Here is a 17720-nt window from a genome sequence, read left to right on the forward strand (position 1 = left end):
CTGAAGAGCTAGAAACATTTGTGAGCGCAGACTCAGAACTTCCCTTCCCTCTCCCTGAGTGCACTGTGGGGCTCCCTCCTCGTTCCACTGATGCCTTCCCATGCCTTCCCTAGGGTCTTCTGGAATGTTCACATATGTGAATTCTGTGGTAATGTGAGGGTGTTTGGAGCTGCCTAAGGGAAGGGCCTGGTCTCCAGCACCCTGAGGGGTGTGTGAGTATGAGACAGAGTGTAGGTGTTTTTTCGTTATTTTTCAGGAAAAGGAGGAAGCAGGAAGGCTGGCCTGACCTGAGTCTCCAGCTATGCTCGGACCTTAAGTGCATGCGGAAACACGGGACGTGTAGGTGTTCATTCACGGACTATTTATTTATCAAGTGTCGTCTACACGCTAGGAGGTGTGGGAGAATAAACAAGAGGAGGCAAGCTCTCCTCGGAGTGTTATCAGTCAGGGAGGTGATGGCCCAGCAGGCAAGAAGAAAGAGAAATGAAGAGAAAGGAAGGTTCCGGAGGAGACCCCAAAGGGACAGAGGGCTTCTGCAGGGCCTGCAGGGCATCCCCTGGGCCTCTCTACCACCTCCCCTCGCCTCCCCTGGCTTTACCTCAGATGACAGACCACCAGGATGTCTTTGCAATAGAAACACTCAGGGTCTCCCCACCTCGCACACACATGAGGCACCCAGATCCATTCTGTATTTTTGTCAAGAGTGTCAGAAGGGAGACCTCGGGGGAGCCTGTCACTTCAGGCGGGAAAACCATGTCTGTCTTCGCGGCTGGCTCTTTGTCTGGGTGGCGGTAAACATCCAAGGAAGGCAAGAGCAGAGCAGAACATCTTCCCAAGGGAAAAAGAGGATAGAGACTCCCTGAGATGTCCGAAGAAACTTCCAGAATGAAGACATTTGAGAGATTAAAATGAGTGAGGAATCTCTGTTAGACACTGAGGGACAAGAGGAAATTGGGATATTTCAGGAGTGTGTTAGGCTCAGCCTTTCCTGGAACTCTGGCAGATGAGGTAACTTTGGTTGGGGCCTCAGGACCTGCCTTCACACCTCTTCCTTGGAGCTTCCTTGGAGCTCCCTGGCGGGAGAGAGAGTGAACCACTGCAGGACTGTAGTGCCAGCAGCCTCCAGAAGAGGGAGCCTGGGGGCAGAGTCTGGGGTGGGAGCTCCCTACGTGGTTTCTCTCTCCTCTTAGGGGCAACGGGTTCCCTTTAACCTTGGGTTTGGGTCTTGGGGTAACCTCATTTCACGCAGGAGAAAGTCAGTAAAGGCAGAGCAGAGGACACTTAATGAGGAGGACTGGGGCTAAATAGAGGGGTCTTTAATTTGCTTTCCTTTGTTCACTGTTCAGTGAATGAGAGCTGGGGTCATTTTGGAGTTGCTGTCCCTAGAAATATATGCAATGGCAGGAGGGCTACCCAGCCTGGGGGCAAAGAGAGATGGGTGAAAGAGGTCTGCAGCCAGAAGCAACCACCGACGCCCAAGCTGAGAGGAGATTTTTCAGTCTGGAGTCTGTCAGGCTGGGAGCTGGGGCCAGACCTGCCTCGCCAGAAGACACAAGAACAATTTTCTGAGGACCCAGATGGCCTTTGCCCCTCCCCTCCCCCTCTCTGGGGTCACCACAGGCCACTAGGCCACTAACCCATTGCCCTCTGGGGGCTTCTCCTGCCAGAGAACAGGAGGACTTTTCATCAGGGGCTTAAGTTTCGTCAGTTCTCTGCTCACTCAGGCACGGAAGCTTCTGGTAAGGAGACGCTAGGGGAGACCCCACACCCATCTCCGGAAGCTTGCTCTTTTCTTCACACCACTCCACAAGCACAGGCACTCCCCCGTCCTTGGGGAACCCCACTGGCGAGGCTTGGGGGAGCTGAGGGATGTGTGGAACCTCCCTGGAGAGAAGGATGTGGGGATCCAACTTCTCTTGTCTGAAGCTGGGCGCAGTGAGACTCCGTAGTGGGTGGAGGGAGCTCCCTGAGCTATCCCTGCGTACCTGGCCCTTTTTACACTTTCTTCGGGAGTCCGGGAGTCCGGAGGGGAATAGTAGGCCTGGGCTCTAGAAACTGCAGTCTCCGGCTTCCGGCATTTGTCAGTGGCTCAGAGAGGCTGCTCCGCCCTGCGCAGAGGCCCCAGCGCTCTGTTACCAGACACCAGGGCACTCCAGGGAGCGCAGCCAAGACTGCAAATGGAGGATGCACGAGGAATGATTTACCATGGAGAAATTTCCCATGGAAGGCAGGCTCACGTCAAAAGATTGTTCTTAATGTTGAAAACCTTTATTTTAGGACAGCTGGGAGGGAGGAAAAAAACAAAACAAAACAAAACACAAAACCCTAATGCAACATTCAACCCCACAGTGATCTCCAAGAAGAAATAATGCGTGTCACTGATATTATCAAAAGGAGCTAAAACCGCCATTTTATAGAGCTCAGGAGCCCAGGAAGGCTGTGATGCACAGGTTGGGGGTGAGTGAGGGGACATCAAAAGACACCCCTTTAGGAAGTAGGAATGGGCAGCCAGGGAGCACCCACTCCCTGTCTCAACTCTTGCTCCCTCAGCCCTGTGAGGTGAGGCCCTGGGTCTGTAGCCCCAACTCCAGTGTGTTGACAAACAGGCTTAGAAAAAAATAGCAAGCTCGTTAGGAAGGAGCTCATTAGGACTTGTTGACATGAAACCCATTAGACCAATTAACATTCCATTAACGGCCTGGGGCACCAAGGGGTTAATGCTGCCCGGCAGTAATTGGGCTGGGGTGCTGGGGTTGGGGGCTCAGGGCCTTAAGGATGAGAAACAAAGTCTAATTGGGAACTCTCTGGCCAGCTGGCCCGACAGCATTTGTTCTCGCCCTCTGACCCTAGCAGAGACTACATTGTATCTGGCACCCGCTTGGAGGGGGCGGGGACGGGACCGCTTCCCTTTGGCTCCTCACAGTCCCGCCTCATGGCCCTAGATGGGAGGCTGGGCGGATGGTGGGCACCGGCCCAGGTGTGGAAGTGTTTCCATCCTTTCCTACCCTGATAGTCCTGTTTTCTTCATCCATCCCTGCTCCCACTTCTGGTCCAGCTTCTCTCTTGGCGCCCAGGGAAGCAAGTTCCCTCTCCTCTCCCCGGCTACCTGTGCGTGACTCCCGCTTACAAAAGCTCTTTGGAGAAGCGAGAATTCTTGAGGCCCCAGAACCTGATTCATCTGCAGAGGGGCGAGCGGAGGGCACACTGGCCCTGGGTCTGTCTTCCTTCCTCCCTTCCCTCCCTCCCTTCCTTCCTGCTATCCTTCTTTCCCTAGCAAGGAAGCTAAGACACACTGAGGAGGGCCCCACAGAAGCCCTTCTCTTCTGCCCTCTGACACACACCGGCAGTATTTTCATTATTTTCCTTCCCTAGCTACACGTAGAGGCTGTGGAAGTCCCATCCCCTGCCTGGGCCTCCTTTCCCTCTTTTCCTAAATTCCCTTGCTCAAAGCCTGTGCTCAGGGTCAAAAAGTCTGGAATCCTCATCTAGCTCTGTCATGTATCTGTGGCCAATACAAGTCAAGTTCCCCTCTTGGACTGCAAAATGAGGGATTTCACCAGAATATTCTGGAAGTCTTTGCCCACGGTGAAGCCCTCAACACAAGCTTGGTTGAATGGAAGGGAGATAGTTGGATAGTAGCTTCATTTCTTTTTCTTTCTTTCTTTTTTTTTTTTTTTTTAAGATTTTATTTATTTATTTGACACACAGAGATCACAAGTAGGCAGAGAGAAAGGGGAGCAGGCTCCCTGCTGAGCAGAGAGCTGGATGCCGGGCTCCATCCCAGGACCCTGGAATCATGACCCGAGCAGAAGGCAGAGGCTTTAACCCACTGAGCCACCCAGGCTCCCCTCTAGCTTCATTTCAAAGGCTAGCCAGCTCATGTCTTCTCCTCCTCAGTGCCCATTTGAGAGTGAGGGAGAGAGGCCCCTGAGGCCGGAGAGCCAGGAGCTCTCCTCAGCACCCCCAGCCCAGAAGGCCCCCTCCCACCCCCTATCCCCAGGCCAGGGAGGGAGCCCTCTGAGCAGCTGCCCAGGCCTGGATTCTGACGTCTAGACAGATTTGCAGGAGACTGAAATAACAGAGTCAACTCAGCAGGAGAGACCAAAAGGCTGCATTAGTAACCTGGCTGGCTGCATCTTCTCCCTCCGGAGCTGCCGCCTCGACCCTGGCGCAATCCCCTTTATTTTCCTTCCGCCTAGAGAGAGCCTCGTCCAAAAGGAGTCTCTGGCTCAGATCCCTTCCCAGAAGCGGCCTGTAGGTGGCGCCTCAGAGCCCTGCTTTAATTGCATTATATAATAGAACCTGTTTACTAAATCATGTAATCAGTCGCCTTAGGATTTACAGCTTCGGATGTGTATAGAGAATTGGACTTTGAGTCAAATTTAAAAACAAATAAAAATGAGAGGCAGCTGTTGCTGATAGTGTGATATTCATCTTTTGGAAACAAATTCACCCCACTGCTATAAATTATGCTTGGAAAAAAAGTGTTGGTGGTGGGAAGGAGTTGGCTAGGTCTCCTGCGCTGGCAACTCAGAGCGATGAATCTTGAAATAACGGTGTCAACCTGTCACTGATTTCATGTGACTCTGTGGATTTATCTAAAGAAACGCAGGGGTGCGTACACACACACACACACACACACCAGATTTCTGCGCAAAACCCAGGAAGGGCTAGAAATCTTGAGATTTGGAGGAAACACCGTGGTCACTGTGTGGGGTGTATGGAGCTAGCGCTGGGTGGTGGCGGGTGGGGCCACGGCCGGGACGGTGGAGAGCATGGAGGTAAAAGGGAGGTTGTAACTCTGGGCTGGGAAGCTTGAAAATGTGAGGAGGTCTGGTTGACATGTCTGCAAGTGAGGGAGAAGCGAAGGGTCCTTGAGGAAGGAAGGGAAGGGGCCAGCCCCCCAGGAGCCTCCCAAACGCTGGACCGGGTGCTCTAGGAATCGGGGGGGAGGTCAGGGGCCCAAGGATTCAGGGGACAGGAGTGCTGTGGCCTCATGGATGATGCTGCTTTGCCCCATCTCTCTGACCTCGGGTGCTCGGGGTGAGTGGAAGTCCTCAGGTCTGATAAGAGCAGGCTCAGAGTGGGGCGTGGGAGCCAGAACTCTACGTTACCGAAGGAAGCATTAGGTGGAGGGAGACCCTAGCAGTCTTTGCACTCAGGAGCAGACCCCTGCCGTCCTGAAGGCCGGCTGGCTAAAGGTCCAAAATGAGCCACTGCTCCACCATGACCCAGGTCTGCATGGACACTGCACCTGGTACAGAGCCCTAGGTCACTGCAGAATGCCCCAGCCAGAAGGACGACTTCCCTGGTGCCCCTCTGGTTCCTGCTTGGATATCTCCATAGGAAATCATTTTCTACTGACTTCAGCAAGAGAGGAACTGAGGCCACTCAGACCCCTTGGCTGCCTGCAGCTCTCTGAGCGAATTATCATTTACTACCTTTCTGAGAAGCCTACTTGGGTGGTGGTGCCGGGTCATGCCCCGTTATGCTGGTCTCCAGGGAACAGAATGGAGACAGAGCAGAAGCCAGTGTGAGCTTTCAGAGATGTGAAAATGTCTCTCTCCCCCTACCTTTCTCTCCTTCTCAGCCCTAACTGCCAAGTGGGGCAAGTGGTCTTCAGAAGGGGTAAGAGCCTTCTGTGAAGTCAAAGAAGCCAGAGGCCCTCCTGCTCCCCACACAGTCTCTTCCAAATGGTGTTGGTCCTCCTCCCAAGGGTCTCCACTCCTCTCCTTCCCCTATCCCCAAAGCCATTTTGCAGTTTATCTTCCTCGTGGCTGGGTCAACAGATCATTTATGCACTCTGAACCCCAGCTGAGAGACCCTGTTCTGGGAGCTGGGGTGGTTAGGAGGCCCCCTGGATCCCTCTTGCCGCAGTTTAGGGAGGGGATGCTCAGGAGTTACAGAAGGCAGAGGGTTCGACTCTGCGCTGGCTGTGAGTGGGTCTGTTGGTGGTCACAGACCACAACACCCCCTGACCACCCTGCCTAGAAGGGAGCCCCCCACCTCGCCCTCCTGTTCCTGCCATGCCTCCCTGATTCATGGGGGTTCTGAGAACATCAGGGCCCAGACTTGGGCCCCTCAGGGCTGCCGCCTTGCCCCCGACCCCTCCCCCCCACCGCCCCAACCAGTTTAGCTATTTTGCAGTTTGGCTTCAAACACGTGGACCAGGGTCAGAGTTAGGAGAGCGACTCCCCAGCCTTCCTTTCCTGCCTGCCTCCTGCTTCCCCACACTGGGGCCAGGAAGCGACAGAGCCCTCACTCTCCTCCCTGCCTGGGCTGTCACACCTTTCCCAGCTTCAAAAAGCTGCTGATATATTTTACAAACTGAAACAGCAATTTAATTCCCCCTGATAGCAGCAATTGTCCATTAGATCTTCCTACCGAGGAGCTTTAACAATAATTCCTTTCATCCGACTGCTTGCTTCTTCTTGATCTGAGAATCAATCCCATAAATAGCAGGCAAGAGTTTTCACATTACTCTCCCCCTCCAGCTTTTAGCATTTTGATGAAGATTCTCATCTCCTCTTAAAGCACTTCACAACTTGGCAATTTTCCCCCCTTTGGTTTCTTTAAACAAAATAAAACAAAAAAACAGAAAGGGAGGGGGAAGCATGCCAGTTATCAGGGTAAGTGCCATCCCTGCACGTGTCTCACAGGTAAGTGCTTTGCACCTTTGCCTGCCTGGAGGCAGGGGGATGGCAGCGGTGACCTCCAACGGCCACTCCCTCGCTGCTAGAAGGGGGTACTGCTCGCTCTGCTCCGGAGGGGCCCCACCGTAGGACCCTAAATTTCATGCTTACCCACAGTTGGGTCCAGCTTTTGCCTGTAATGCTCGACTCTGAGCATTTTCCTGTTTTCAGGAAAGCCCTCCCCTTGGCGCTGCATCTCAGGAGTGGAGGCCAGGAGGTCGTGCTGCTGGCCCGGTGGGGCCCACCTGAAGGTTCCATCAAGAAGCCTCTCCCTGGGCCTGTTGCCAAGTTCCCCGCCATGGCTCAGGCAACTCTGGAACCTAGAGCTGGGATTCTGTCCCCTCTGTTTCATGGCCAGCCCCCTTCAGCTCTACCCAAATAGCATGAGTGGGAGAGGCAGGAAGGAACAGGGAAAAGAGAGAGCTAGAGGCCTTTCATTCAATTCTTTCTCTTATCTTTTAAACGTGCAAGCAGTCCCAAGGATCAGGGGCAGAGGAGAGCCCTCCTGTTCTTGGGTAGCTAGAGTGAGGGTGGATTGCCAGGGCACTTGGGAGCCCCAGCCTGCTCCCCCAAGACACCATCACGTGCTCTCCTGTCTGCGCACACGCACGCGCCACACACACACACACACACACACACACAGAGAGAGAGAGAGAGAGAGAAACAAATCTAAAAATGAACCCAGGGACCGAAATCCCCCTCGACAAACCTGATTCCCAGGTTTATTATTATTTGTCAAGAGCTGACGGCAGCCGCTGCTCGGGAACAGAGCTGAGAAAACAACACGGGCTGGGCCCCTGAGGCTCACAACTCAGCAGAGACAGAGGAACAGCTCAGATGCTGGGAAGCCCAGATGGAGGGAGCCAAGCAGCCATCTCCCTGCTGCCCTATCTGCCTCCCTCCCTTTCAGAAATCTTTCTCTTCTCCGAGGCAGGCACACTGGGAGAACGGCACTCCCGGGGAGCTGGAGAGAGGAGGGAAGTCAGGGGTGGGCAGGGAGGGGGCTGGAGCCACAGGACTGGGGCGGGCGGTGGCATCTATAGGGATAAGGGACCCTGATTCTTAGTCCATCTGTCCCTTGTGATGCTCTCAGATTCTGCTGGAACCAGATGCTCCAAGGAGGGTCAGCTGGGCCCCTTTTCTCTCTTAGGAAGATACCACGTCCTCTGGCTGGATGATAGGTGGTTCTGTTTTCTAAAAAATTGCCTCCAGAAAAAAACGCTCAAGAGTCAGGGCTGTTAAAGCAAGTGGCTCTCTGGGCTCAGTTTATCACAGAAAAGCCACTCGTCCCTGATACTTCCTCCCCCAGCTAATGGATGTCCTTCCTCCCTAGGCCTTTGGGGTGGCCCAGGGGAGCTTGTGAGAAAAAGGAGGGAGACCGAGGAGCGTCCATAGCGACAAGGTCAGCTCAGGGAGGAAAGGCTGCCCAGGAGCCTCCCTCATGCTTGGTCCTCATGGCTGTTTGGAATGACAGCGGGGACACTGGCTCTGTGTTTCTCATCTGTCAGGGTCGGGGGAGCCCCAGGGAAGGGAGGATGATGGCCGCCATGTGCGAAAGACAAAGTGATGCTGGGCAGTGAGCCCATTCCTGGGCATTGCCAACCGGTCTCCAGCCCCAGCAGAGCAGAAACGCCCTCTATCACCTTATGAAAGTTTTCCTCCATGCTTTTTGCTGTGCGTCTCATCTGCCATTAAGGTCTCTGTATTACACTCTCGTGTCCTTTCCTTCATCAAAATTTTGCTCAAAACTCTACTCTTCCTTGAAGCAGAAGTACAGCACGGAAGCATGAACGATCACTATGTGTGTTTCTGTGTCGTGGGGGATCTGCTTCCCACCCGCATGCCCCATCTCGCCCACGGAACCTTGTGCTCTTCGGTAGACAAGATCATGGCCCTTCCTCACGTTTCCGTGTTAGGGGACAGAAATCCTCTGCCGTACAATTTCACAAGCTCTATCTCCTTATGGGACTTGGATATGTACACAGTTACAATTTAATTTCTTTGGCTTACTGTTAAAATGTGAAAGGAACAAACAAATCTGGAAAACAGAGCTCTTCCAATTCCAGCAGTCATGTACACCTCGCGGAGAGTGAGTTTGTGTCCGGGGAGCAAATTTTGAGGGGAGTGAGATGGCAAATGGACCGAATAACGGCTGCTATTTATTGAGCTTTCCCTAGGCCCCAGGCATTTTGCTAAGTTTCTGATGCAGATAACCTTGTGTCTTTTTCCCAGCCACTGCCTGGTGTAAGCAGGAGGGCTGTGCCCATTCACCGGCGTGAAAACTGAGGCTCGGAGCCACTGAGGAGGTCTTCCAATGTGACCCATGGTCTGCTGTCTGCAACTGAACGTTTAACCTACAAGTCTCAGGGTGGAGGAGGGGAACGCCAGAGGAGTGAGCCCCCCCTCAGCAGGTGGGAGAAGTACAGAAGAGGCAAAAGTGATTGTGGAGACAAGCTACCAACTGGGTCGTACCATCTAAAGCGCTTCCCCACGTCCTGGATTTCCGTGAATTCTGTGATAGCCATCCACCCTGGGCATGCGCAGCCCCGTTAAGGCACGCGGCTTCGTTCGCCCCTGTGGATGGAGGCCCCCCCCCTCGGCAGCCCCTCCCGCCAGCAGCTTCGGACAGCTGCGTGGGTCCACAGTTACCTAAATATTTCATTACAGTTTGCTGCTGTTATTTCACAAAAGTGAGTGGAAGAGGGAACCCTGGTAGTGGTGCTGGTAGCGAGAAGTAGGGGTCTCATGCCCATCATGCCACGGAGACAAAGACGGGGAACAGGAAGCTGAAAGAGGGGCTCGTCTCGGTGGCCTGGGTGGCTCAGTGGGTTAAGCCTCTGCCTTTGTCTCAGGTCATCATCTCAGGGTCCTGGGTTGGAGTCCCGCATGGGGCTCTGCTTCCTCCATCTCTCTGCCTGCCTCTCTGCCTACTTGTGATCTCTCTCTTTCTCTCTCTCTGTCAAATAAATAAATAAATCTTAAAAAAAAAAATAGAGAGAGAGGCTTATCTTGAGTCTCCACTGTCCACTCGCTGTACTGGGGTTTCCATCAGGAAGGGAGGGAACACAATTAAAGGATGCATATGAAATGACAGAAATCCGTGGGGGAAGTCTGCACCGAAGGGGTGATGTGTAATGGGGAATTCGATCGTGTGCATTAGCTGTCTGGGAGTCAGAGTCCGGGAACTAGTGCCGTGCTAAAGTGGGGCAAGCCAGGGCCCTGACCCCACACCCCGTGGCACTGGGGCCGGGGCTCTGACTCACAGGTGACTGGGATTCCGTCAGCGTCTCTGTCCTGTCAGCCAGGACTGTGGGGCCCTGCAGCGGCCCAGGTGGGCCCCCCCACCCCCAGGCCGGGGTGGGCTGGAAGGGAGTGTGCAGTCTGAGGGCCGTCTGCTCTCCATGGATGTCTCGGCTTGGACTTCTTTCCCCACCCGCCCCTGGTTTCCCAGGACCACCCACAGCGGCAGAGAAGTCTCTGTTCTGGAGGGAAGTGTGCCCATGACTCACAGGCTCGGAGGCACCTGGCTCCAGCTTTGGAAAGCCTGTCCAGTTGCACAGCGATGGTTTTTCAAGTTGGGGCAGCCCATCCTTAGGGGGGTAGCCCATCTCTTGTCATAGCTCCCCAAGTCCTAGCTTTCTCCCCCTGCAGAAGTCCCTTCCTGTGCACCCTCTCCTTCCCACCTTCTTCCTGTTCCAGCCCGGATGGATTCTGGGCAGTGGTCCGAATGGGGGACCAGTTAGGTCATCTCTACAGGCTGGGGGCGGGGTTGTTACCCACAGCCTCCTGAGCAGGTAGCTGCTAAACAAAGTGCAGAGGACCACAGCTGTGTTCTCCTTCCCACAGGCTCCTGCCTGTCCCCCTGCCAAGCCCAGCCCCTTCAAACCCAGCCTTGGAAAGGGGGCTGTAGTTCTCAGGCTTCTAATAAGGAAACCTTTAGTCATCTCCTGGCCCTTTCTGCTGCACTCAGGCACCGAGGAGAAGTGTTTCATATTAGCAGCAGACTCTTTGAATACTCGTGGTTTGTCTGAAAGTTAGAACTCACCTCGAATCTTAATACTGCCTTTTTCGCAGTGCCAACTCGTGTTCTATCGTTAAGCTCGCATGCCTGCCTTCGGTACAGAATCTTTGTGGACTTGACGTTCAAAATTGTGGCCCTTTCACTTGCCCCTCTTCTCTCTCCAGTAAGAGGGGATGCCACTTTCCATGGCAGAGCAAGGACAGGAGATGCAAGAAGAGAGAAGACGGTGGACTCTGGCTCTTAGGGACCAATTAGGATGTTCTGACTTAGAACAGAGAATGATCTTCTGGGATCTGAGCCCTTGTGAACCTGGATCTTCCAGCGTCTGGCCCTCTCAGGGAAAAGGAACAAATCATCTTGGCTCCCAGATCTAGAGGTTCTGTCCAGAGCAGATTGGTCTGGGCAGTCAGGGGAGCTGTGTGTGAGGTGTCTGTTCCCAGAGCCAGTCTCCAGGGTGGGGACGAGAAGCAAGTGGGGAATTCTCATCCAAGATGCCTCCCCCAGGGTACAAGGTAGCCCAAGCTGGGGCAGAGCCGAGCTATCTATTGGTAGGGACTTCTCATCTTTCCTCTCTTTTTTAGGGCCTGGCTGTCTCAGGTCGGAGCACCTGCTGTGCAGGATTGCGGAGGGAAGTCTGCTGTCTCTTTGTCCTGGGATTCATAAAAGTGAAAAGAAAAAATCTCACTTAATGAGACACTTGCCATGGTCAGGATTATTTCACTAATGGGAGCTTTGTGTGGAGGTGAGCTGAGAAGATATAGGGAGCAGAGATGAAGAGGAAAGGAGGCCCATTTAAGAATGATTGGGAAGGTCAAGGAGAGAGGTCCCCATGGGGGACGGGCTGGGGTTGCTGAACCGATGAAAGGTTCAGGGAAATGTACATCTCAAGAGGCTGGCCGCTGTGGCTGCCTTACTGTCCACCTTCTGCCTTCCTCTCACTTCTCACTTTCGCTTCTTCCCCAGTCCCAGGATTGGCAGGGACTCAAAGCTCCAGGACAGATTGCCAGAGGACCCACAGAGTGGAAGCCTCCAGAGCACTTATGAGGTCTGACCTCTCTGTTCAAATGAGAAAACTTGTCCAGGTCCACGCAGTGAGTTGATAATAGAGACCTAAGCAGAATCTAGGTCCCAAGCAATAACTTCAGTAAGCATTAACTGAGCATCTACTATGCACCAGGCTCTGTGCTGGGCAATGGATGTTCCAGGAGCAAACAGAGACAAGTGAGCAGGATAAGCAAAGAAATAATGAAATGACCATTTCCCTGAGCTGAAGCAAGACAGATGACTTCAGATGGAAAGTGGCCCCAGGGCGTGAGTAGGGGTAATGAAAAAAAGGAGCAAACAAAATCTCAAGCCTTAGCACACAGTGGTGACGTTTTTGAACTTGCAAAAGAAAAGCAAACTGAAAGTTTCCCTAAATTCTCATTGCAAAATCAGAAATAGGAAGACAGTAAAATAATGTCTTTGAAACCTAAGAGGAACAGGGTTTGCACATGGGATTTTGAGCTCTATCTGAAGATCAATCAAGTTTGAAGGCAAAGTAAAGTCTGTTTTGGACACGTAAGAACTCAGAGTTTATTTCCCACTCATCCCTATCAAAATAATTAGAGGTGGTATTTCAGTAAAACAGAGGAATTAGACAAAGAGAATAGTGTCCACGCAAGACATGGTGGCGGTCCAGCGGAAGCCAGTGGGAGGGAGCAAGCTGGAGGGGTGGGGGGGTGGGAGGGACAGGCGGTACATGGCGGGGGTGCTCAGAAGATTCTCCTGCAGCGGCCAAGTTGTCACAACAGACCGTTCCATTTCCTTTCCCCTGGTCAAATCACACTATTTAGTTCTGTGGTCAGATAATATTTCTATCCTACAATCTACCTGTACGAGGAATGCAGAGGGAGCTACAGTGAGACTGTACATCTTATAACTCTATAAAGCTGGTATTATCCGGACTACACATAACATAGAGTTCATGATATAAATCACTATGTGCTATACAATATATACCATGTAATATATAGACACACTATATTCTATATAATACTATACATCAAACATAGTAGCAAATATGGTTTAATAAAAATTATCAAACTAAGTCAAACTGGAAGGGGAGAATACATGCTAATTTCCCCAGCTTGCATAGCAAGGAGTGAATAGATAAATACACAAATTAAGAAAGAGGTATTCAAGTATATTACATAACACAACACAGGAAACACCAGCCACCAAATAATTAAAATCAGAGACTGTTAATTGTAGTTAACTTTGGGTCATTTGGACCTTGTGGGTAGAGGTAGGGGAAAGAAGGGACCCTTTTTCTTCTATTTTATATCTCTTACACTGTTTTTCCCTCATGTGCCCTTTACTTCTAATTTAAAAAATTCCTAAAATAAATAATGAAACGTCCACAGAGGAGAATACTATGCGGTGGTTAAAAACAATGGAGTCAACCTATTTTGACCTGAAAAGCTGTCCATTACAGAGCCTAGGTTAAAAAAGCAAGTTCTTAGAACAGTTTGTACAACATGCTATTTCACAACGGTTTGCCTAAGCACCTGAACTAGTGAGATTATCTTCCTTTCTGTGTTCTCCGCCCTATGTCAAGGGGCCTGCTTTTGGAAGTCCTCCTTGTCTCGGATTTGTGTAAGATACGTCTCTGGTTTTGCCACAGGGAAGAGCAATTTTATATCTGTTTCAAGTATCATGTCAGTTTTTGATGATACGTGGTCAGCCCCAAGCCTGGCCTGGATGAGGCTGCTCAGGAGATGAAAGCCTTTCCCGTGGAAGCTTCTGGGGAGGGAGCATTGGAGCCTTACAGAAGTCAAGACTCAGAGAGCGCCTGGCCCACCTCCCTCATTTCACAGAAGAAAGCACAGAGGTGGGGCCTGATAAAAGGTCACTCTGTTGAAGTTCTGTCCAGAAGAGAGAACTGGGCTGTTGAAAGCCGGAGTCCGGAGCCAGCCCCTGAGAAGTGGAGGGCGGGAACGGAGGCCTGAGGCCAAGGCTCTGCAGAAAATCCTATAGGGAGCTGGCCAGGGTGTGAGTGGAAGGGGGTCGGGGGATCCCCTTCAGGAGTTGCTCAGGGCACAGATGGCTTGACTTGAAGGGGAGACGGGGCAAAATCAGACCAGACTGCCCTTCCTTAGTGTCCCTGGTGGCTGGAAATGGGGGCAGGAGGAAGCATGTTGGGGCTCCTGGGGAGGGGCATGGTGAGGAGCTGAACTTTACGGGACATTTCTTGTGCCGGCTGCTGGATGAGATGCTTTCTCCTATATCATCTCATTTAATCCTCAAAGATGACGTCTAAAGTAAATACACTTATCCCAATTGCATAAAGACAATGCTAGTCAGAAAACACAAGTTATTTAACTTGCCCCAAACCTTACAGCCAAGGAAGAGCAGAGCTAGAATTTGAATGTGGATGTGTCTGGTTCCAAAGTCCCAGCCCAAGAGATCAGAGGGCTTCATGAAATATAGGATAGCCAACTATAAGAGGAGACGTGTCCTTCCCCAACTGCGATGCGACTAATCCTGGTCCCTTCCTGTGTTCCCTTCCCTGCCTGTGTGATCAGTCCCTCTACCCAGTCCAGGAGTATCCAGGCACACTGGCTGGCTGGCTCCTGGGGACTAGGTGTGATGTTTGCTCTACAGGGCTCGGAAAATTCCCACCTTGGAGGGTACCGGCAGTGGAAGCTCCCTTTCTCACAGCTGAGGACACAAGGTCCTGCTGTGTCAGCTCTCGGAGGGAGATGGGCTGAGACGGAGCGTGAGTGCAGGGAAGAGAGGGAAGCTGGAGTGCTGAATTCTAGGTTTTGAGGTGCCCAGCCCCACACCTGTCCTCCACCAACCTCAATGGCACACTGACGGCTCTTGTGGGCCCTCCGATGCTGCCCCCGGCCTCGCCCGTGTCTCCCTAGGTACCTCTGCCTCCACCGAGCCTCTGACTTCAGGGGGAGGCAGGCAAGCCCAGGAGAGTATGTCAGTTAGGGTTTGTCGTTGACACGTGGAGCTCATTAACGAGGCTTATTTTTAAATTGTAATTGCAAAATGTAAATGCTCCCCAAACTGATGTGTAATTGCTACCCCCTCCGCCCCAGCCCTTCCCCTCTGGTGCCAGCTTTGCAAGGAGAGAATTAGAAAATAAAAAGGGGGTGGATTATGTAAGCAAAACGATTTTAAAAAAAGAGAGCGAGAGAGCTAAGAATTTAAGTGAGACAGCTGGCGGCTCCTCTGATTACCACCCTTCCAGCATTAGCTGCAAAAATTGTCCTTGCCGACTGCACCAATCCCAGCAATGGTGTCAACTGTGTTTAGTCCCCAGAACAGACCAGACTGGCACTCAGCAAGATAGTCCGGGGGGCAGTAGAGGGGTGGGGGGACGGGGGAGGAATGGGGAGGGAGAGGGAGGGGGATGTCAGAGGGCTCTATGAGGTTGCTCTAAGTCATCCACGGAAACTTTCCATTCTATGGAAAGATGCGACCCTTGGCAGGCAGGCGTGAGCAGTCCCTCAACCCATTTCCATCCTTCCCTTCAACCTAGCACAATGGAGGAGGCCAGAGCCCCCTCCATTCTCCCGGGCTGGTCTGGCCTGTTGGGACTTGAGCTCCTGCAGTCTTGGCGAGGAGAGCAGTTGGGCTCTCAATACAATGACCAGGCCCAGGGAAAGCCACCAGACTTGGCAGCGACACCTGTCCACATGGGTTCACCGGGAGTTTCTGACCCTCTCTCTTTTTTCTCTTTCTTTTCTCTCTCTCTGATTTATTTATATCATTTTCCCATCTTCTTTAAGGCCTCACCACCACTATCATCTGTAGAGATCTCTGTCCCAGAAATGGGCATTGTAGAATTCACACTTAGGGTGAAGACTTGAGCTCCCTACATAGGCCCTTTTCTCTGGCTTTTACCTCTAGGAGCCATAGCAGGCTTCAGCATGCTCCCCACACCTCCCTACCCCTAAAACACAGAGCTCCCCAAATGGCCAGAAGGCACAGGAACCAGGATGAGCACTGAGGGGCCAGTTCTGCCCATGTTCCCCCCAGAATACCTGTGGCCTGGCTACCTTGGAGAGCTGGCCCCCAGGAACATTCACCTTTCTGCTCCAGTACTGTCTCCCTCTCCCTCTCTCCGGGGAAACCAGCTTTTGGGAGGAACTGGGCAATGACTGCCCCCAAAATGAAAGCTGATGACCCGTAAGGTCACAGCAGCCCTGAGACAGCAGGGAAATTTACATGAAGTCCTGGGCAGCGTCCTTTGGAGTCGGGGCCCAGTCTCACCACAACAGATCCAGTCCTTATCGTGGCATACTGGAAAGAAAGAGGGGTTGTTTTGGAAAACTGGATTTCTAAATCCCTGCCTATACTGGTACTTAATGTCTTTGAGATCATGAAGTTACTTAAGGGGATTTAAAAGACCCTATCTGATAAGAGGATTAAATGAGAGTCTCCATTCAAAATGCCTTATAGGCTCTAAAGAACTATTTCTCAGAGTTCATCAGAAACACCTGGGATGCAGTTTCCTCTGTGCTCATCAAAAACACTTGGGGTGCAGACTCCTGGTCTTAACCTCGGCTTAGAAAAGCAGACACTCCGGAGCGAGGCCCAGGTAGTGCCTCTTAACAAAGACTCCCAGGCAATTCTTAAGTGATAACGCTTGCTCCAGAAGGTTATACGATGGTTATGGTCATGGTGGGTGGAAGCAGCAGCCCAACTATCTGCGTCCACAACACTTCATTGTTCCCAGACTACGGAGAAGAAAAGAGAGGAGCGCAGGGATGAGGCACAGCTCTGGCCCCGTCCTCAAGGAGCTGAGGAGGAAAAACGTAAAAACAATACAGCATTGTGGGTTCCCAGCTTATATAAGCTACGAGCCAGCTAATGGGATGGGCAGCTTCTCGAAGTTTCCAGGAGAAAAGATCATCTGCCTGCAGGGTTTACTTATGTGTTTAAGGATGGAGAAGCATTTCTTACTGTTTGGGTGATCCTGGCGACTCGAGGATGGCCCTCAGGAGACTCACTCCCTCTTCTCACTCCCAGCTGGGCCAGAAATTCTTCCTGTCAGCTAGCGCCCCAGCACCTGTAAAAAAAGGGCAGAGCAGCTTTCAGAAGGGATTAGAGGCCCCGGGTGATCAGAAACCAAGGGGGCACCCGCTCTGGCTCTGAGGGATATATGCCATCTCCTCCACAGAACCCCCTGCCATGTTTACGATGCCAGTTTTTCTCCGCAGTGTGGCTGCTCAGGCCCACTGAGTCATTTGAGAGCCCACGTCCTTGTCACACAGTTGCAGCACACTGTGGTCACCCGCCTGGTTTCCTGATACCAGTTGCACACGTGGCCCTCTCTCCCCGAGAGTGCGGGCAAGTCTGAGAGATTTTGGGCCCTAGTTAGTGAGGAGCTGCCTACTTCTTTGAAACTGTAGGAAGCTCAAAGGAAGAGTAGCCATCACGTTCAGATGTGTGGCTGAGTCTTGGGCCCTTTTCCAGCGGCAGGCTTTGGCTGGGGTTCTGAGGAAACGTTAACAGGTAAGGGGGAAGGGGACCTGTGGGCAGCAGGGAGGAAGAATCAGGAGGGCAATGGACCCCAAACAGAGATGGGCAGTGAAGGACAGCCTTGGCTTAAAGTCGGCTCTGGCTGGACTACTTACTGATTGATGTTTAGATCGAAGTGAATTATTTTGGTTCTCAGTATTCGAAATGAACCAAGACGTCCAGAAACCAAGGTCGGTGGTCTGCACTGTTCTAAGGCCTGGCCTGACACTTCCCAGACACACACATTGGTTTTCTCCTCATGGATTGAGTTACTAATTTAACCCCAAGGAGGCTACGTTTGGGGCTAGGATGGCAGGGTTACGGGACGGAGAAGGGAGGAGGGCAGCTTGATGCCCAGGTGCATTTGCAGGACAGCTTAGGGGAGCACTTCCAGCCAAGAGCCCCAGCTTTGCAACCAGAGGTAAATGCATCTTTAACATTCACAGTTCCTTCCTAGTTAACACCATCTTAGTCTCCTTGTAAAAACA

The 17720-nt window shown here is 52.2% G+C and overlaps 1 protein-coding gene across 4 annotated transcripts in view; it reads right to left on the reverse strand.

The window, feature by feature from the left end:
* The window catches only part of PKNOX2 (PBX/knotted 1 homeobox 2), a 252099-nt gene that overhangs the window by 78330 nt on the left and 156049 nt on the right, over positions 1-17720 (reverse strand). For all 4 annotated transcript variants that reach the window (XM_045080383.1, XM_045080382.1, XM_045080380.1 and 1 more), the window contains one exon: positions 16675-16780. The gene's annotated coding sequence lies outside the window, so the exon portion shown is untranslated. The remainder of the gene's footprint in view (positions 1-16674; positions 16781-17720) is intronic.

Source organism: Mustela putorius, unplaced genomic scaffold (assembly GCF_011764305.1).
Source record: "Mustela putorius furo isolate JIRA1106 unplaced genomic scaffold, ASM1176430v1.1 tig00000460_pilon_pilon_pilon, whole genome shotgun sequence".
In the NCBI taxonomy this organism is placed as follows: Eukaryota; Metazoa; Chordata; class Mammalia; order Carnivora; family Mustelidae; genus Mustela; species Mustela putorius.